Source organism: Tripterygium wilfordii, chromosome 22, assembly GCF_013401445.1.
Source record: "Tripterygium wilfordii isolate XIE 37 chromosome 22, ASM1340144v1, whole genome shotgun sequence".
Lineage (NCBI taxonomy): Eukaryota > Viridiplantae > Streptophyta > Magnoliopsida > Celastrales > Celastraceae > Tripterygium > Tripterygium wilfordii.
The window spans coordinates 7774793-7797186 of record NC_052253.1 but is presented as its reverse complement, the minus strand read 5'-3'; positions in this window follow the sequence as shown (position 1 = coordinate 7797186).

The following is a 22394-nucleotide window of genomic DNA, read 5'->3' as shown; positions in this document are numbered from 1 at the left end:
GGAGCACTCAATAGAGTACAACGGTCCACTTTGATGCTTTGGAATTGCTCAACGCTTTCCACAGAGGAGCTTTTCTCGTTTTTGTGCAATTTCAAACATAACTTGGTCTATTCGCATCTTTACCTTACGTAACGTGGCACGAAGGCTCAACTAGCAAGTTAGACTTTTAAGAGCACTAAATAGAGTGCAACGGTCCACATTGATGCTTTGGAATTGCTCAACTCTCTCCATAGAGGAGCTTTTCTTGTTTTTGTGCAATTTCAAACATAACTTGGTCTATTCGCATCTTTACCTTACGAAACGTGGCACGAAGGCTCAACTAGCAAGTTAGACTTTTAAGAGCACTCAATAGAGTACAACGGTCCACATTGATGCTTTGGAATTGCTCAACTCTCTCCACAGAGGAGCTTTTCACGTTTTTGTGCAATTTGAGACATAACTTGGTCTATTCGTGACTTTACCTTACGAAACGTGGCACGAAGGCTCAACTAGTAATTTAGACTTTTAAGAGCACTAAATAGAGTACAACGGTCCACATTGATGCTTTGGAATTGCTCAACTCTCTCCATAGAGAAGCTTTTCTCGTTTTTGTGCAATTTCAAACATAACTTGGTCTATTCGCATCTTTACCTTACGAAACGTGGCACGAAAGCTCAATTAGCAAGTTAGACATTTAAGAGCACTAAATAGAGTACAACGGTCCACATTGATGCTTTGGAATTGCTCAACTCTCTCCATAGAGGAGCTTTTCATGTTTTTGTGCAATTTCAAACATAACTTGGTCTATTCGCATCTTTACCTTACGAAACGTGGCACGAAGGCTCAACTAGCAAGTTAGACATTTACGTGCAGTCAATAGAGTACAACGGTCCACATTGATGCTTTGGAATTGCTCAACTCTCTCCACAGAGGAGCTTTTCACGTTTTTGTGCAATTTGAGACATAACTTGGTCTATTCGCGTCTTTACCTTACGAAACGTGGCACGAAGGCTCAATTAGCAAGTTATACATTTAAGAGCACTAAATAGAGTACAACGGTCCATATTGATGCTTTGGAATTGCTCAACTCTCTCCATCGAGGAGCTTTTCACGTTTTTGTGCAATTTCAAACATAACTTGGTCTATTCGCCTCTTTACCTTACGAAACGTGGCACGAAGGCTCAACTAGAAAGTTAGACTTTTAAGAACACTAAATAGAGTACAACGGTCCACATTGATGCTTTGGAATTGCTCAACTCTCTCCATCGAGGAGCTTTTCACGTTTTTGTGCAATTTCAAACATAACTTGGTCTATTCGCCTCTTTACCGTACGAAACGTGGCACGAAGGCTCAACTAGCAAGTTAGACTTTTCAGAGCACTCAATAGAGTACAACGGTCGACTTTGATGCTTTGGAATTGCTCAACTCTCTCCACAGAGGAGCTTTTCTCGTTTTTGTGCAATTTCAAACATAACTTGGTCTATTCGCATCTTTACCTTACGTAACATGGCACGAAGGCTCAACTAGCAAGTTAGACTTTTAAGAGCAGTCAATAGAGTACAACGGTCCACATTGATGCTTTGGAATTGCTCAACTCTCTCCACAGAGGAGCTTTTCACGTTTTTGTGCAATTTGAGACATAACTTGGTCTATTCGCGTCTTTACCTTATGAAACGTGGCACGAAGGCTCAACTAGTAAGTTAGACTATTAAGAGCACTAAATAGAGTACAAAGGTCCACATTGATGCTTTGGAATTGCTCAACTCTCTCGATAGAGGAGCTTTTGATGTTTTTGAGCAATTTGTGACATACCTCGGTCTATTCGCGTCTTTACCTTACGAAACGTGGCACGAAGGCTCAACTATCAAGTTAGACTTTTAAGAGCACTAAATAGAGTCTAACGGTCCACATTGATGCTTTGGAATTGCTCTACTCTCTCCATCGAGGAGCTTTTCACGTTTTTGTGCAATTTCAAACATAACTTGGTCTATTCGCATCTTTACCTTACGAAACGTGGCACGAAGGCTCAACTAGCAAGTTAGACTTTTAAGAGCACTCAATAGAGTACAACGGTCGACTTTGATGCTTTGGAATTGCTCAACTCTCTCCACAGAGGAGCTTTTCTCGTTTTTGTGCAATTTCAAACATAACTTGGTCTATTCGCATCTTTACCTTACGTAACGTGGCACGAAGGCTCAACTAGCAAGTTAGACTTTTAAGAGCACTAAATAGAGTACAACGGTCCACATTGATGCTTTGGAATTGCTCAACTCTCTCCATGGAGGAGCTTTTCACGTTTTTGTGCAATTTCAAACATAACTTGGTCTATTCGTATCTTTATCTTACGAAACGTGGCACGAAGGCTCAACTAGCAAGTTAGACTTTTAAGAGCACTAAATAGAGTACAACGGTCCACATTGATGCTTTGGAATTGCTCAACTCTCTCCATGGAGGAGCTTTTCACGTTTTTGTGCAATTTCAAACATAACTTGGTCTATTCGCATCTTTATCTTACGAAACGTGGCACGAAGGCTCAACTAGCAAGTTAGACTTTTAAGAGCAGTCAATAGAGTACAACGGTCCACATTGATGCTTTGGAATTGCTCAACCCTCTCCACAGAGGGCTTTTCAAGTTTTTGTGCAATTTGAGACATAACTTGGTCTATTCGCGACTTTACCCTATGAAACGTGGCACGAAGGCTCAACTAGTAATTTAGACTTTTAAGAGCACTAAATAGAGTACAACGGTCCACATTGATGCTTTGGAATTGCTCAACTCTCTCCATAGAGAAGCTTTTCTCGTTTTTGTGCAATTTCAAACATAACTTGGTCTATTCGCATCTTTACCTTACGAAACGTGGCACGAAAGCTCAATTAGCAACTAAAACATTTAAGAGCACTAAATAGAGTACAACGGTCCACATTGATGCTTTGGAATTGCTCAACTCTCTCCATGGAAGAGGTTTTCACGTTTTTGTGCAATTTCACACATAACTTGGTCTATTCGCATCTTTACGTTACGAAACGTGGCACGAAGGCTCAACTAGAAAGTTAGACTTTTAAGAACACTAAATAGAGTACAACGGTCCACATTGATGCTTTGGAATTGCTCAACTCTCTCCATCGAGGAGCTTTTCACGTTTTTGTGCAATTTCAAACATAACTTGGTCTATTCGCCTCTTTACCTTACGAAACGTGGCACGAAGGCTCAACTAGCAAGTTAGACTTTTAAGAGCACTCAATAGAGTACAACGGTCGACATTTGATGCTTTGGAATTGCTCAACTCTCTCCACAGAGGAGCTTTTCTCGTTTTTGTGCAATTTCAAACATAACTTGGTCTATTCGCATCTTTACCTTACGTAACGTGGCACGAAGGCTCAACTAGCAAGTTAGACTTTTAAGAGCAGTCAATAGAGTACAACGGTCCACATTGATGCTTTGGAATTGCTCAACTCTCTCCACAGAGGAGCTTTTCACGTTTTTGTGCAATTTGAGACATAACTTGGTCTATTCGCGTCTTTACCTTATGAAACGTGGCACGAAGGCTCAACTAGTAAGTTAGACTATTAAGAGCACTAAATAGAGTACAACGGTCCACATTGATGCTTTGGAATTGCTCAACTCTCTCCATAGAGGAGCTTTTCATGTTTTTGATGCAATTTGAGACATAACTCTGGTCTATTCGCGTCTTTACCTTACGAAACGTGGCACGAAGGCTCAACTATCAAGTTAGACATTTAAGAGCACAAAATAGAGTCTAACGGTCCACATTGATGCTTTGGAATTGCTCTACTCTCTCCATCGAGGAGCTTTTCACGTTTTTGTGCAATTTCAAACATAACTTTGTCTATTCGCCTCTTTACCTTACGAAACGTGGCACGAAGGCTCAACTAGCAAGTTATACTTTTAAGAGCACTCAATAGAGTACAACGGTAGACTTTGATGCTTTGGAATTGCTCAACTCTCTCCACAGAGGAGCTTTTCTCGTTTTTGTGCAATTTCAAACATAACTTGGTCTATTCGCATCTTTACCTTACGTAACGTGGCACGAAGGCTCAACTAGCAAGTTAGACTTTGAAGAGCACTAAATAGAGTACAACGGTCCACATTGATCCTTTGGAATTGCTCAACTCTCTCCATGGAGGAGCTTTTCACGTTTTTGTGCAATTTCAAACATAACTTGGTCTATTCGCATCTTTATCTTACGAAACGTGGCACGAAGGCTCAACTAGCAAGTTAGACTTTTAAGAGCACTAAATAGAGTACAACGGTCCACATTGATGCTTTGGAATTGCTCAACTCTCTCCATGGAGGAGCTTTTCACGTTTTTGTGCAATTTCAAACATAACTTGGTCTATTCGCATCTTTATCTTACGAAACGTGGCACGAAGGCTCAACTAGCAAGTTAGACTTTTAAGAGCAGTCAATAGAGTACAACGGTCCACATTGATGCTTTGGAATTGCTCAACTCTCTCCACAGAGGAGCTTTTCACGTTTTTGTGCAATTTGAGACATAACTTGGTCTATTCGCGACTTTACCTTACGAAACGTGGCACGAAGGCTCAACTAGTAAGTTAGACTTTTAAGAGCACTAAATAGAGTACAACGGTCCACATTGATGCTTTGGAATTGCTCAACTCTCTCCATAGAGAAGCTTTTCTCGTTTTTGTGCAATTTCAAACATAACTTGGTCTATTCGCATCTTTACCTTACGAAACGTGGCACGAAAGCTCAATTAGCAACTAAAACATTTAAGAGCACTAAATAGAGTACAACGGTCCACATTGATGCTTTGGAATTGCTCAACTCTCTCCATGGAAGAGGTTTTCACGTTTTTGTGCAATTTCACACATAACTTGGTCTCTTCGCATCTTTACGTTACGAAACGTGGCACGAAGGCTCAACTAGAAAGTTAGACTTTTAAGAGCACTCAATAGAGTACAACGGTCCACATTGATGCTTTGGAATTGCTCAACTCTCTCCACAGAGGAGCTTTTCACGTTTTTGTGCAATTTGAGACATAACTTGGTCTATTCGTGAGTTTACCTTACGAAACGTGGCACGAAGGCTCAACTAGTAATTTAGACTTTTAAGAGCACTAAATAGAGTACAACGGTCCACATTGATGCTTTCGAATTGCTCAACTCTCTCCATAGAGAAGCTTTTCTTGTTTTTGTGCAATTTCAAACATAACTTGGTCTATTCGCATCTTTACCTTACGAAACGTGGCACGAAGGCTCAACTAGCAAGTTAGACTTTTACGTGCAATCAATAGAGTACAACGGTCCACATTGATGCTTTGGAATTGCTCAACTCTCTCCACAGAGGAGCTTTTCACGTTTTTGTGAAATTTGAGACATAACTTGGTCTATTCGCGTCTTTACCTTACGAAACGTGGCACGAAGGCTCAATTAGCAAGTTAGACATTTAAGAGCACTAAATAGAGTACAACGGTCCACATTGATGCTTTGGAATTGCTCAACTCTCTCCATCGAGGAGCTTTTCACGTTTTTGTGCAATTTCAAACATAACTTGGTCTATTCGCCTCTTTACCTTACGAAACGTGGCACGAAGGCTCAACTAGCAAGTTAGACTTTTAAGAACACTAAATAGAGTACAACGGTCCACATTGATGCTTTGGAATTGCTCAACTCTCTCCATCGAGGAGCTTTTCACGTTTTTGTGCAATTTCAAACATAACTTGGTCTATTCGCCTCTTTACCGTACGAAACGTGGCACGAAGGCTCAACTAGCAAGTTAGACTTTTCAGAGCACTCAATAGAGTACAACGGTCGACTTTGATGCTTTGGAATTGCTCAACTCTCTCCATAGAGGAGCTTTTCTCGTTTTTGTGCAATTTCAAACATAACTTGGTCTATTCGCATCTTTACCTTACGCAACATGGCACGAAGGCTCAACTAGCAAGTTAGACTTTTAAGAGCAGTCAATAGAGTACAACGGTCCACATTGATGCTTTGGAATTGCTCAAATCTCTCCACAGAGGAGCTTTTCACGTTTTTGTGCAATTTGAGACATAACTTGGTCTATTCGCGTCTTTACCTTATGAAACGTGGCACGAAGGCTCAACTAGTAAGTTAGACTATTAAGAGCACTAAATAGAGTACAACGGTCCACATTGATGCTTTGGAATTGCTCAACTCTCTCCATAGAGGAGCTTTTGATGTTTTTGAGCAATTTGTGACATAACTCGGTCTATTCGCGTCTTTACCTTACGAAACGTGGCACGAAGGCTCAACTATCAAGTTAGACTTTTAAGAGCACTAATTAGAGTCTAACGGTCCACATTGATGCTTTGGAATTGCTCTACTCTCTCCATCGAGGAGCTTTTCACGTTTTTGTGCAATTTCAAACATAACTTGGTCTATTCGCATCTTTACCTTACGAAACGTGGCACGAAGGCTCAACTAGCAAGTTAGACTTTTAAGAGCACTCAATAGAGTACAACGGTCGACTTTGATGCTTTGGAATTGCTCAACTCTCTCCACCGAGGAGCTTTTCTCGTTTTTGTTCAATTTCAAACATAACTTGGTCTATTCGCATCTTTACCTTACGTAACGTGGCACGAAGGCTCAACTAGCAAGTTAGACTTTTAAGAGCACTAAATAGAGTACAACGGTTCACATTGACGCTTTGGAATTGCTCAACTCTCTCCATGGAGGAGCTTTTCACGTTTTTGTGCAATTTCAAACATAACTTGGTCTATTCGCATCTTTATCTTACGAAACGTGGCACGAAGGCTCAACTAGCAAGTTAGACTTTTAAGAGCACTAAATAGAGTACAACGATCCACATTGATGCTTTGGAATTGCTCAACTCTCTCCATGGAGGAGCTTTTCACGATTTTGTGCAATTTCAAACATAACTTGGTCTATTCGCATCTTTATCTTACGAAACGTGGCACGAAGGCTCAACTAGCAAGTTAGACTTTTAAGATGCAATCAATAGAGTACAACGGTCCACATTGATGCTTTGGAATTGCTCAACTCTTTCCACAGAGGAGCTTTTCACGTTTTTGTGAAATTTGAGACATAACTTGGTCTATTCGCGTCTTTACCTTACGAAACGTGGCACGAAGGCTCAATTAGCAAGTTAGACATTTAAGAGCACTAAATAGAGTACAACGGTCCACATTGATGCTTTGGAATTGCTCAACTCTCTCCATCGAGGAGCTTTTCACGTTTTTGTGCAATTTAAAACATGACTTGGTCTATTCGCCTCTTTACCTTACGAAACGTGGCACGAAGGCTCAACTAGCAAGTTAGACTTTTAAGAACACTAAATAGAGTACAACGGTCCACATTGATGCTTTGGAATTGCTCAACTCTCTCCATCGAGGAGCTTTTCACGTTTTTGTGCAATTTCAAACATAACTTGGTCTATTCGCCTCTTTACCGTACGAAACGTGGCACGAAGGCTCAACTAGCAAGTTAGACTTTTCAGAGCACTCAATAGAGTACAACGGTCGACTTTGATGCTTTGGAATTGCTCAACTCTCTCCACAGAGGAGCTTTTCTCGTTTTTGTGCAATTTCAAACATAACTTGGTCTATTCGCATCTTTACCTTACGCAACATGGCACGAAGGCTCAACTAGCAAGTTAGACTTTTAAGAGCAGTCAATAGAGTACAACGGTCCACATTGATGCTTTGGAATTGCTCAACTCTCTCCACAGAGGAGCTTTTCACGTTTTTGTGCAATTTGAGACATAACTTGGTCTATTCGCGTCTTTACCTTATGAAACGTGGCACGAAGGCTCAACTAGTAAGTTAGACTATTAAGAGCACTAAATAGAGTACAACGGTCCACATTGATGCTTTGGAATTGCTCAACTCTCTCCATAGAGGAGCTTTTGATGTTTTTGAGCAATTTGTGACATAACTCGGTCTATTCGCGTCTTTACCTTACGAAACGTGGCACGAAGGCTCAACTATCAAGTTAGACTTTTAAGAGCACTAAATAGAGTCTAACGGTCCATATTGATGCTTTGGAATTGCTCTACTCTCTCCATCGAGGAGCTTTTCACGTTTTTGTGCAATTTCAAACATAACTTGGTCTATTCGCATCTTTACCTTATGAAACGTGGCACGAAGGCTCAACTAGCAAGTTAGACTTTTAAGAGCACTCAATAGAGTACTACGGTCGACTTTGATGCTTTGGAATTGCTCAACTCTCTCCACCGAGGAGCTTTTCTCGTTTTTGTGCAATTTCAAACATAACTTGGTCTATTCGCATCTTTACCTTACGTAACGTGGCACGAAGGCTCAACTAGCAAGTTAGACTTTTAGGAGCACTAAATAGAGTACAACGGTCCACATTGACGCTTTGGAATTGCTCAACTCTCTCCATGGAGGAGCTTTTCACGTTTTTGTGCAATTTCAAACATAACTTGGTCTATTCGCATCTTTATCTTACGAAACGTGGCACGAAGGCTCAACTAGCAAGTTAGACTTTTAAGAGCACTAAATAGAGTACAACGATCCACATTGATGCTTTGGAATTGCTCAACTCTCTCCATGGAGGAGCTTTTCATGATTTTGTGCAATTTCAAACATAACTTGGTCTATTCGCATCTTTATCTTACGAAACGTGGCACGAAGGCTCAACTAGCAAGTTAGACTTTTACGTGCAATCAATAGAGTACAACGGTCCACATTGATGCTTTGGAATTGCTCAACTCTCTCCACAGAGGAGCTTTTCACGTTTTTGTGAAATTTGAGACATAACTTGGTCTATTCGCGTCTTTACCTTACGAAACGTGGCACGAAGGCTCAATTAGCAAGTTAGACATTTAAGAGCACTAAATAGAGTACAACGGTCCACATTGATGCTTTGGAATTGCTCAACTCTCTCCATCGAGGAGCTTTTCACGTTTTTGTGCAATTTCAAACATAACTTGGTCTATTCGCCTCTTTACCTTACGAAACGTGGCACGAAGGCTCAACTAGCAAGTTAGACTTTTAAGAACACTAAATAGAGTACAACGGTCCACATTGATGCTTTGGAATTGCTCAACTCTCTCCATCGAGGAGCTTTTCACGTTTTTGTGCAATTTCAAACATAACTTGGTCTATTCGCCTCTTTACCGTACGAAACGTGGCACGAAGGCTCAACTAGCAAGTTAGACTTTTCAGAGCACTCAATAGAGTACAACGGTCGACTTTGATGCTTTGGAATTACTCAACTCTCTCCACAGAGGAGCTTTTCTCGTTTTTGTGCAATTTCAAACATAACTTGGTCTATTCGCATCTTTACCTTACGCAACATGGCACGAAGGCTCAACTAGCAAGTTAGACTTTTAAGAGCAGTCAATAGAGTACAACGGTCCACATTGATGCTTTGGAATTGCTCAACTCTCTCCACAGAGGAGCTTTTCACGTTTTTGTGCAATTTGAGACATAACTTGGTCTATTCGCGTCTTTACCTTATGAAACGTGGCACGAAGGCTCAACTAGTAAGTTAGACTATTAAGAGCACTAAATAGAGTACAACGGTCCACATTGATGCTTTGGAATTGCTCAACTCTCTCCATAGAGGAGCTTTTGATGTTTTTGAGCAATTTGTGACATAACTCGGTCTATTCGCGTCTTTACCTTACGAAACGTGGCACGAAGGCTCAACTATCAAGTTAGACTTTTAAGAGCACTAAATAGAGTCTAACGGTCCACATTGATGCTTTGGAATTGCTCTACTCTCTCCATCGAGGAGCTTTTCATGTTTTTGTGCAATTTCAAACATAACTTGGTCTATTCGCATCTTTACCTTACGAAACGTGGCACGAAGGCTCAACTAGCAAGTTAGACTTTTAAGAGCACTCAATAGAGTACAACGGTCGACTTTGATGCTTTGGAATTGCTCAACTCTCTCCACCGAGGAGCTTTTCTCGTTTTTGTGCAATTTCAAACATAACTTGGTCTATTCGCATCTTTACCTTACGTAACGTGGCACGAAGGCTCAACTAGCAAGTTAGACTTTTAAGAGCACTAAATAGAGTACAACGGTCCACATTGACGCTTTGGAATTGCTCAACTCTCTCCATGGAGGAGCTTTTCACGTTTTTGTGCAATTTCAAACATAACTTGGTCTATTCGCATCTTTATCTTACGAAACGTGGCACGAAGGCTCAACTAGCAAGTTAGACTTTTAAGAGCACTAAATAGAGTACAACGGTCCACATTGATGCTTTGGAATTGCTCAACTCTCTCCATGGAGGAGCTTTTCACGATTTTGTGCAATTTCAAACATAACTTGGTCTATTCGCATCTTTATCTTACGAAACGTGGCACGAAGGCTCAACTAGCAAGTTAGACTTTTAAGAGCAGTCAATAGAGTACAACGGTCCACATTGATGCTTTGGAATTGCTCAACCCTCTCCACAGAGGACCTTTTCACGTTTTTGTGCAATTTGAGACATAACTTGGTCTATTCGCGACTTTACCTTACGACACGTGGCACGAAGGCTCAACTAGTAATTTAGACTTTTAAGAGCACTAAATAGAGTATAACGGTTCACATTGATGCTTTGGAATTGCTCAACTCTCTCCATAGAGAAGCTTTTCTCGTTTTTGTGCAATTTCAAACATAACTTGGTCTATTCGCATCTTTACCTTACGAAACGTGGCACGAAGGCTCAACTAGCAAGTTAGACTTTTAAGAACACTAAATAGAGTACAACGGTCCACATTGATGCTTTGGAATTGCTCAACTCTCTCCACAGAGGAGCTTTTCACGTTTTTGTGCAATTTGAGACATAACTTGGTCTATTCGCGTCTTTACCTTATGAAACGTGGCACGAAGGCTCAACTAGTAAGTTAGACTATTAAGAGCACTAAATAGAGTACAACGGTCCACATTGATGCTTTGGAATTGCTCAACTCTCTCCATAGAGGAGCTTTTGATGTTTTTGAGCAATTTGTGACATAACTCGGTCTATTCGCGTCTTTACCTTACGAAACGTGGCACGAAGGCTCAACTATCAAGTTAGACTTTTAAGAGCACTAAATAGAGTCTAACGGTCCACATTGATGCTTTGGAATTGCTCTACTCTCTCCATCGAGGAGCTTTTCACGTTTTTGTGCAATTTCAAACATAACTTGGTCTATTCGCATCTTTACCTTACGAAACGTGGCACGAAGGCTCAACTAGCAAGTTAGACTTTTAAGAGCACTCAATAGAGTACAACGGTCGACTTTGATGCTTTGGAATTGCTCAACTCTCTCCACCGAGGAGCTTTTCTCGTTTTTGTGCAATTTCAAACATAACTTGGTCTATTCGCATCTTTACCTTACGTAACGTGGCACGAAGGCTCAACTAGCAAGTTAGACTTTTAGGAGCACTAAATAGAGTACAACGGTCCACATTGACGCTTTGGAATTGCTCAACTCTCTCCATGGAGGAGCTTTTCACGTTTTTGTGCAATTTCAAACATAACTTGGTCTATTCGCATCTTTATCTTACGAAACGTGGCACGAAGGCTCAACTAGCAAGTTAGACTTTTAAGAGCACTAAATAGAGTACAACGATCCACATTGATGCTTTGGAATTGCTCAACTCTCTCCATGGAGGAGCTTTTCACGATTTTGTGCAATTTCAAACATAACTTGGTCTATTCGCATCTTTATCTTACGAAACGTGGCACGAAGGCTCAACTAGCAAGTTAGACTTTTACGTGCAATCAATAGAGTACAACGGTCCACATTGATGCTTTGGAATTGCTCAACTCTCTCCACAGAGGAGCTTTTCACGTTTTTGTGAAATTTGAGACATAACATGGTCTATTCGCGTCTTTACCTTACGAAACGTGGCACGAAGCCTCAATTAGCAAGTTAGACATTTAAGAGCACTAAATAGAGTACAACGGTCCACATTGATGCTTTGGAATTGCTCAACTCTCTCCATCGAGGAGCTTTTCACGTTTTTGTGCAATTTCAAACATAACTTGGTCTATTCGCCTCTTTACCTTACGAAACGTGGCACGAAGGCTCAACTAGCAAGTTAGACTTTTAAGAACACTAAATAGAGTACAACGGTCCACATTGATGCTTTGGAATTGCTCAACTCTCTCCATCGAGGAGCTTTTCACGTTTTTGTGCAATTTCAAACATAACTTGGTCTATTCGCCTCTTTACCGTACGAAACGTGGCACGAAGGCTCAACTAGCAAGTTAGACTTTTCAGAGCACTCAATAGAGTACAACGGTCGACTTTGATGCTTTGGAATTGCTCAACTCTCTCCACAGAGGAGCTTTTCTCGTTTTTGTGCAATTTCAAACATAACTTGGTCTATTCGCATCTTTACCTTACGCAACATGGCACGAAGGCTCAACTAGCAAGTTAGACTTTTAAGAGCAGTCAATAGAGTACAACGGTCCACATTGATGCTTTGGAATTGCTCAACTCTCTCCACAGAGGAGCTTTTCACGTTTTTGTGCAATTTGAGACATAACTTGGTCTATTCGCGTCTTTACCTTATGAAACGTGGCACGAAGGCTCAACTAGTAAGTTAGACTATTAAGAGCACTAAATAGAGTACAACGGTCCACATTGATGCTTTGGAATTGCTCAACTCTCTCCATAGAGGAGCTTTTGATGTTTTTGAGCAATTTGTGACATAACTCGGTCTATTCGCGTCTTTACCTTACGAAACGTGGCACGAAGGCTCAACTATCAAGTTAGACTTTTAAGAGCACTAAATAGAGTCTAATGGTCCACATTGATGCTTTGGAATTGCTCTACTCTCTCCATCGAGGAGCTTTTCACGTTTTTGTGCAATTTCAAACATAACTTGGTCTATTCGCATCTTTACCTTACGAAACGTGGCACGAAGGCTCAACTAGCAAGTTAGACTTTTAAGAGCACTCAATAGAGTACAACGGTCGACTTTGATGCTTTGGAATTGCTCAACTCTCTCCACCGAGGAGCTTTTCTCGTTTTTGTGCAATTTCAAACATAACTTGGTCTATTCGCATCTTTACCTTACGTAACGTGGCACGAAGGCTCAACTAGCAAGTTAGACTTTTAAGAGCACTAAATAGAGTACAACGGTCCACATTGACGCTTTGGAATTGCTCAACTCTCTCCATGGAGGAGCTTTTCACGTTTTTGTGCAATTTCAAACATAACTTGGTCTATTCGCATCTTTATCTTACGAAACGTGGCACGAAGGCTCAACTAGCAAGTTAGACTTTTAAGAGCACTAAATAGAGTACAACGGTCCACATTGATGCTTTGGAATTGCTCAACTCTCTCCATGGAGGAGCTTTTCACGATTTTGTGCAATTTCAAACATAACTTGGTCTATTCGCATCTTTATCTTACGAAACGTGGCACGAAGGCTCAACTAGCAAGTTAGACTTTTAAGAGCAGTCAATAGAGTACAACGGTCCACATTGATGCTTTGGAATTGCTCAACCCTCTCCACAGAGGACCTTTTCACGTTTTTGTGCAATTTGAGACATAACTTGGTCTATTCGCGACTTTACCTTACGAAACGTGGCACGAAGGCTCAACTAGTAATTTAGACTTTTAAGAGCACTAAATAGAGTATAACGGTTCACATTGATGCTTTGGAATTGCTCAACTCTCTCCATAGAGAAGCTTTTCTCGTTTTTGTGCAATTTCAAACATAACTTGGTCTATTCGCATCTTTACCTTACGAAACGTGGCACGAAAGCTCAATTAGGAAGTTAGACATTTAAGAGCACTAAATAGAGTACAACGGTCCACATTGATGCTTTGGAATTGGTCAACTCTCTCCATGGAAGAGCTTTTCACGTTTTTGTGCAATTTCACACATAACTTGGTCTATTCGCATCTTTACGTTACGAAACGTGGCACGAAGGCTCAACTAGAAAGTTAGACTTTTAAGAGCACTCAATAGAGTACAACGGTCCACATTGATGCTTTGGAATTGCTCAACTCTCTCCACAGAGGAGCTTTTCACGTTTTTGTGCAATTTGAGACATAACTTGGTCTATTCGCGACTTTACCTTACGAAAAGTGGCACGAAGGCTCAACTAGTAATTTAGACTTTTAAGAGCACTAAATAGAGTACAACGGTCCACATTGATGCTTTGGAATTGCTCAACTCTCTCCATAGAGAAGCTTTTCTCGTTTTTGTGCAATTTCAAACATAACTTGGTCTATTCACATCTTTACCTTACGAAACGTGGCACGAAAGCTCAATTAGCAAGTTAGACATTTAAGAGCACTAAATAGAGTAAAACGGTCCACATTGATGCTTTGGAATTGCTCAACTCTCTCCATAGAGGAGCTTTTCTTGTTTTTGTGCAATTTCAAACATAACTTGGTCTATTCGCATCTTTACCTTACGAAACGTGGCACGAAGGCTCAACTAGCAAGTTAGACTTTTAAGTGCAGTCAATAGAGTACAACGGTCCACATTGATGCTTTGGAATTGCTCAACTCTCTCCACAGAGGAGCTTTTCACGTTTTTGTGCAATTTGAGACATAACTTGGTCTATTCACGTCTTTACCTTACGAAACGTGGCACGAAGGCTCAACTAGCAAGTTAGACTTTTAAGTGCAGTCAATAGAGTACAACGGTCCACATTGATGCTTTGGAATTGCTCAACTCTCTCCACAGAGGAGCTTTTCACGTTTTTGTGCAATTTGAGACATAACTTGGTCTATTCGCATCTTTACCTTACGAAACGTGGCACGAAGGCTCAATTAGCAAGTTAGACATTTAAGAGCACTAAATAGAGTACAACGGTCCACATTGATGCTTTGGAATTGCTCAACTCTCTCCATCGAGGAGCTTTTCACGTTTTTGTGCAATTTCAAACATAACTTGGTCTATTCGCCTCTTTACCTTACGAAACGTGGCACGAAGGCTCAACTAGCAAGTTAGACTTTTAAGAACACTAAATAGAGTACAACGGTCCACATTGATGCTTTGGAATTGCTCAACTCTCTCCATCGAGGAGCTTTTCACGTTTTTGTGCAATTTCAAACATAACTTGGTCTATTCGCCTCTTTACCGTACGAAACGTGGCACGAAGGCTCAACTAGCAAGTTAGACTTTTCAGAGCACTCAATAGAGTACAACGGTCGACTTTGATGCTTTGGAATTGCTCAACTCTCTCCACAGAGGAGCTTTTCTCGTTTTTGTGCAATTTCAAACATAACTTGGTCTATTCGCATCTTTACCTTACGTAACATGGCACGAAGGCTCAACTAGCAAGTTAGACTTTTAAGAGCAGTCAATAGAGTACAACGGTCCACATTGATGCTTTGGAATTGCTCAACTCTCTCCACAGAGGAGCTTTTCACGTTTTTTTACAATTTGAGACATAACTTGGTCTATTCGCGTCTTTACCTTATGAAACGTGGCACGAAGGCTCAACTAGTAAGTTAGAATATTAAGAGCACTAAATAGAGTACAACGGTCCACATTGATGCTTTGGAATTGCTCAACTCTCTCCATAGAGGAGCTTTTGATGTTTTTGAGCAATTTGTGACATAACTCGGTCTATTCGCGTCTTTACCTTACGAAACGTGGCACGAAGGCTCAACTATCAAGTTAGACTTTTAAGAGCACTAAATAGAGTCTAACGGTCCACATTGATGCTTTGGAATTGCTCTACTCTCTCCATCGAGGAGCTTTTCACGTTTTTGTGCAATTTCAAACATAACTTGGTCTATTCGCATCTTTACCTTACGAAACGTGGCACGAAGGCTCAACTAGCAAGTTAGACTTTTAAGAGCACTCAATAGAGTACAACGGTCGACTTTGATGCTTTGGAATTGCTCAACTCTCTCCACAGAGGAGCTTTTCTCGTTTTTGTGCAATTTCAAACATAACTTGGTCTATTCGCATCTTTACCTTACGTAACGTGGCACGAAGGCTCAACTAGCAAGTTAGACTTTTAAGAGCACTAAATAGAGTACAACGGTCCACATTGATGCTTTGGAATTGCTCAACTCTCTCCATGGAGGAGCTTTTCACGTTTTTGTGCAATTTCAAACATAACTTGGTCCATTCGCATCTTTATCTTACGAAACGTGGCACGAAGGCTCAACTAACAAGTGAGACTTTTAAGAGCACTAAATAGAGTACAACGGTCCACATTGATGCTTTGGAATTGCTCAACTCTCTCCATGGAGGAGCTTTTCACGTTTTTGTGCAATCTGAGACATAACTTGGTCTATTCGCGACTTTACCTTACGAAACGTGGCACGAAGGCTCAACTAGTAATTTAGACTTTTAAGAGCACTAAATAGAGTACAACGGTCCACATTGATGCTTTGGAATTGCTCAACTCTCTCCATAGAGAAGCTTTTCTCGTTTTTGTGCAATTTCAAACATAACTTGGTCTATTCGCATCTTTACCTTACGAAACGTGGCACGAAAGCTCAATTAGCAAGTTAGACATTTAAGAGCACTAAATAGAGTACAACGGTCCACATTGATGCTATGGAATTGCTCAACTCTCTCCATAGAGAAGCTTTTCTTGTTTTTGTGCAATTTCAAACATAACTTGGTCTATTCGCATCTTTACCTCACGAAACGTGGCACGAAGGCTCAACTAACAAGTTAGACTTTTAAGAGCACTCAATAGAGTACAACGTTCCACATTGATGCTTTGGAATTGCTCAACTCTCTCCACAGAGGAGATTTTCACGTTTTTGTGCAATTTGAGACGTAACTTGGTCTATTCGCGTCTTTACCTTACGAAACGTGGCACGAAGGCTCAATTAGCAAGTTAGACATTTAAGAGCACTAAATAGAGTACAACGGTCCATATTGATGCTTTGGAATTGCTCAACTCTCTCCATGGAAGAGCTTTTCACGTTTTTGTGCAATTTCACACATAACTTGATCTATTCGCATCTTTACCTTACGAAACGTGGCACGAAGGCTCAACTAGCAAGTTAGACTTTTAAGAGCACTCAATAGAGTACAACGTTCCACATTGATGCTTTGGAATTGCTCAACTCTCTCCACAGAGGAGCTTTTCACGTTTTTGTGCAATTTGAGACATAACTTGGTCTATTCGCGTCTTTACCTTATGAAACGTGGCACGAAGGCTCAACTAGTAAGTTAGACTATTAAGAGCACTAAATAGAGTACAACGGTCCACATTGATGCTTTGGAATTGCTCAACTCTCTCCATAGAGGAGCTTTTCACGTCTTTGAGCAGTTTGAGACATAACTTGGTCTATTCGCGTGTTTACCTTACGAAACGTGGCACAAAGGATCAATTAGCAAGTTAGACATTTAAGAGCACTAAATAGAGTACAACGGTCCACATTGATGCTTTGGAATTGCTCAACTCTCTCCATGGAGGAGCTTCTCACGTTTTTGTGTAATTTCAAACATAACTTGGTCCATTCGCATCTCTACCTTACGAAACGTGGCACGAAAGCTCAATTAGCAAGTTAGACATTTAAGAGCACTAAATAGAGTACAACGGTCCACATTGATGCTTTGGAATTGCTCAACTCTCTCCATAGAGGAGCTTTTCTTGTTTTTGTGCAATTTCAAACATAACTTGGTCTATTTGCATCTTTACCTTACGAAACGTGGCACGAAGGCTCAACTAGCAAGTTAGACTTTTAAGAGCAGTCAATAGAGTACAACGGTCCACATTGATGCTTTGGAATTGCTCAACTCTCTCCACAGAGGAGCTTTTCATGTTTTTGTGCAATTTGAGACATAACTTGGTCTATTCGCGTCTTTACCTTACGAAACGTGGCACGAAGGCTCAATTAGCAAGTTAGACATTTAAGAGCACTAAATAGAGTACAACGGTCCATATTGATTCTTTGGAATTGCTCAACTCTCTCCATGGAAGAGCTTTTCACGTTTTTGTGCAATTTCACACATAACTTGATCTATTCGCATCTTTACCTTACGAAACGTGGCACGAAGGCTCAACTAGCAAGTTAGACTTTTAAGAGCACTCAATAGAGTACAACGTTCCACATTGATGCTTTGGAATTGCTCAACTCTCTCCACAGAGGAGCTTTTCACGTTTTTGTGCAATTTGAGACATAACTTGGTCTATTCACGTCTTTACCTTATGAAACGTGGCACGAAGGCTCAACTAGTAAGTTAGACTATTAAGAGCACTAAATAGAGTACAACGGTCCACATTGATGCTTTGGAATTGCTCAACTCTCTCCATAGAGGAGCTTTTCACGTCTTTGAGCAATTTGAGACATAACTTGGTCTATTCACGTATTTACCTAACGAAACGTGGCACGAATGCTCAACTAGCAAGTTAGAGTTTTAAGAGTACTAAATAGAGTACAGCGGTCCACATTGATGCTTTGTAATTGCTCGACTCTCTCCATAAAGGAGCTTTTCACGTTTTTGTGCAATTTCAAACATAACATGGTCTATTCGCGTCTTTACCTTACGAAACGTGGCACAAAGGCTCAATTAGCAAGTTAGACATTTAAGAGCACTAAATAGAGTACAACGGTCCACATTGATGCTTTGGAATTGCTCAACTCTCTCCATGGAGGAGCTTCTCACGTTTTTGTGCAATTTCAAACATAACTTGGTCTATTCGCATCTTTACCTTACGAAACGTGGCACGTAGGCTCAAATAGCAAGTTATACTTTTAAGAGCACTAAATAGAGTGAAGCGGTCCACATTGATGCTTTGGAATTGCTCAACTCTCTCCATAGAGGAGTTTTTCACGTCTTTGAGCAATTTGAGACATAACTTGGTCTATTCGCGTGTTTACCTTACGAAACGTGGCACAAAGGCTCAATTAGCAAGTTAGACATTTAAGAGCACTAAATAGAGTACAACGGTCCACATTGATGCTTTGGAATTGCTCAACTCTCTCCATGGAGGAGCTTTTCACCTTTTTGTGCAATTTCAAACATAACTTGGTTTATTCGCATCTTTATCTTACGAAACGTGGCACGAAGGCTCAACTAGCAAGTTAGACTTTTAAGAGCAGTCAAGAGAGTACAACGGTCCACGTTGATGCTTTGGAATTGCTCAACTCTCTCCATCGACGAGCTTTTCCCGTTTTTGTGCAATTTCAAACATAACTTGGTCTATTCGCCTCTTTACCTTACGAAACGTGGCACGAAGGCTCAACTAGCAAGTTAGACTTTTGAGAGCACTCAATAGAGTGAAGTGGTCCACATTGATGCTTTGGAATTGCTCAACTCTCTCCATCGAGGAGCTTTTCACGTCTTTGAGCAATTTGAGACATAACTTGGTCTATTCGCGTGTTTACCTTACGAAATGTGGCACAAAGGCTCAATTAGCAAGTTAGACATTTAAGAGCACTAAATAGAGTACAACGGTCCACATTGATGCTTTGGAATTGCTCAACTCTCTCCATGGAGGAGCTTTTCACGTTTTTGTGCAATTTCAAACATAACTTGGTCTATTCGCATCTTTATCTTACGAAACGTGGCACGAAGGCTCAACTAGCAAGTTAGACTTTTAAGAGCAGTCAATAGAGTACAACGGTCCACATTGATGTTTTGGAATTGCTCAACTCTCTCCACAGAGGAGCTTTTCACGTTTTTGTGCAATTTGAGACATAACTAGGTCTATTCGCGACTTTACCTTACGAAACGTGGCACGAAGGCTCAACTAGTAAGTTAGACTTTTAAGAGCACTAAATAGAGTACAACGGTCCACATTGATGCTTTGGAATTGCTCAACTCTCTCCATAGAGAAGCTTTTCTCGTTTTTGTGCAATTTCAAACATAAATTGTTCTATTCGCATCTTTACCTTACGAAACGTGGCACGAAAGCTCAATTACCAAGTTAGACATTTAAGAGAACTAAATATAGTACAACGGTCGACATTGATGCTTTGGAATTGCTCAACTCTCTCCATAGAGGAGTTTTTCTCGTTTTTGTGCAATTTCAAACATAACTTGGTCTATTCGCATCTTTACCTTACGAAACGTGGCACGAAGGCTCAACTAGCAAGTTAGACTTTAAAGAGCAGTCAATAGAGTACAATGGTCCACATTGATGCTTTGGAATTGCTCAACTCTCTCCACAGAGGAGCTTTTCACGTTTTTGTGCAATTTGAGACATAACTTGGTCTATTCGCGTCTTTACCTTATGAAATGTGGCACGAAGGCTCAACTAGTAAGTTAGACTATTAAGAGCACTAAATAGAGTACAACGGTCCACATTGATGCTTTGGAATTGCTCAACTATCTCCATAGAGGAGCTTTTGATGTTTTTGAGCAATTTGAGACATAACTCGGTCATTCGCGTCTTTACCTTACGAAACGTGGTACGAAGGCTCAACTATCAAGTTAGACTTTTAAGAGCACTAAATAGAGTCCAACGGTCCACATTGATGCTTTGGAATTGCTCTACTCTCTCCATCGAGGAGCTTTTCACGTTTTTGTGCAATTTCAAACATAACTTGGTCTATTCGCGTGTTTACCTTACGAAACGTGGCACAAAGGCTCAATTAGCAAGTTAGACATTTAAGAGCACTAAATAGAGTACAACGGTCCACATTGATGCTTTGGAATTGCTCAACTCTCTCCATGGAGGAGCTTTTCACCTTTTTGTGCAATTTCAAACATAACTTGGTCTATTCGCATCTTTATCTTACGAAACGTGGCACGAAGGCTCAACTAGCAAGTTAGACTTTTAAGAGCAGTCAAGAGAGTACAACGGTCCACATTGATGTTTTGGAATTGCTCAACTCTCTCCACAGAGGAGCTTTTCACGTTTTTGTGTAATTTGAGACATAACTTGGTCTATTCGTGACTTTACCTTACGAAACGTGGCACGAAGGCTCAACTAGTAACTTAGACTTTTAAGAGCACTAAATAGAGTACAACGATCCACATTGATGCTTTGGAATTGCTCAACTCTCTCCATAGAGAAGCTTTTCTCGTTTTTGTACAATTTCAAACATAACTTGGTCTATTCGCATCTTTACCTTACGAAACGTGGCACGAAAGCTCAATTAGCAAGTTAGACATTTAAGAGCACTAAATAGAGTACAACGGTCCACATTGATGCTTTGGAATTGCTCAACTCTCTCCATAGAGGAGCTTTTCTCGTTTTTGTGCAATTTCAAACATCACTTGGTCTATTCGCATCTTTACCTTACGAAACGTGCCACGAAGGCTCAACTAGCAAGTTAGACTTTTAAGAGCATTCAATAGAGTACAATGTTCCACATTGATGCTTTGGAATTGCTCAACTCTCTCCACAGAGGAGCTTTTCACGTTTTTTTGCAATTTGAGACATAACTTGGTCTATTCGCTTCTTTACCTTACGAAACGGGGCACGAAGGCTCAACTAGTAAGTTAGACTATTAAGAGCACTAAGTAGAGTACAACGGTCCACATTGATACTTTGGAATTGCTCAACTCTCTCCATAGAGGAGCTTTTGATGTTTTTGAGCAATTTGAGACATAACTCGGTCTATTCGCGTCTTTACGTTACGAAACGTGGCACGAAGGCTCTACTATCAAGTTAGACTTTTAAGAGCACTAAATAGAGTCTAACGGTCCACATTGATGCTTTGGAATTGCTCTACTCTCTCCATCGAGGAGCTTTCACGTTTTTGTGCAATTTCAAACATAACTTGGTCTATTCGCCTCTTTACCTTACGAAACGTGGCACGAAGGCTCAACTAGCAAGTTAGACTTTTAAGAGCACTCAATAGAGTACAACGGTCCACATTGATGCTTTGGAATTGCTCAACTCTCACCATGGAGGAGCTTTTCACGTTTTTGTGCGATTTCACACATAACTTGCTCTATTCGCATCTTTACCTTACGAAACGTGGCACGAAGGCTCAACTAGCAAGTTAGACTTTCAAGAGCAGTCAATAGAGTACAATGGTCCACATTGATACTTTGGAATTGCTCAACTCTCTCCAGAGAGGAGCTTTTCACGTTTTTATGCAGTTTGAGACATAACTTGGTCTATTCGCGTCTTTACCTTATGAAACGTGGCACGAAGGCTCAACTAGTAAGTTAGACTATTAAGAGCACTAAATAGAGTACAAAGGTCCACAATGATGCTTTGGAATTGCTCAACTCTCTCCATAGAGGAGCTTTTGATGTTTTTGAGCAATTTGAGACATAACTCGGTCCATTCGCGTCTTTACCTTACGAAACGTGGCACGAAGGCTCAACTATCAAGTTAGACTTTTAAGAGCACTAAATAGAGTCTAACGGTCCACATTGATGCTTTGGAATTGCTCAACTCTCTCCATCGACGAGCTTTTCCCGTTTTTGTGCAATTTCAAACATAACTTGGTCTATTCGTCTCTTTACCTTACGAAACGTGGCACGAAGGCTCAACTAGCAAGTTAGACTTTTGAGAGCACTCAATAGAGTACAACGGTCCACATTGATGCTTTGGAATTGCTCAACTCTCTCCACAGAGGAGCTTTTCACGTTTTTGT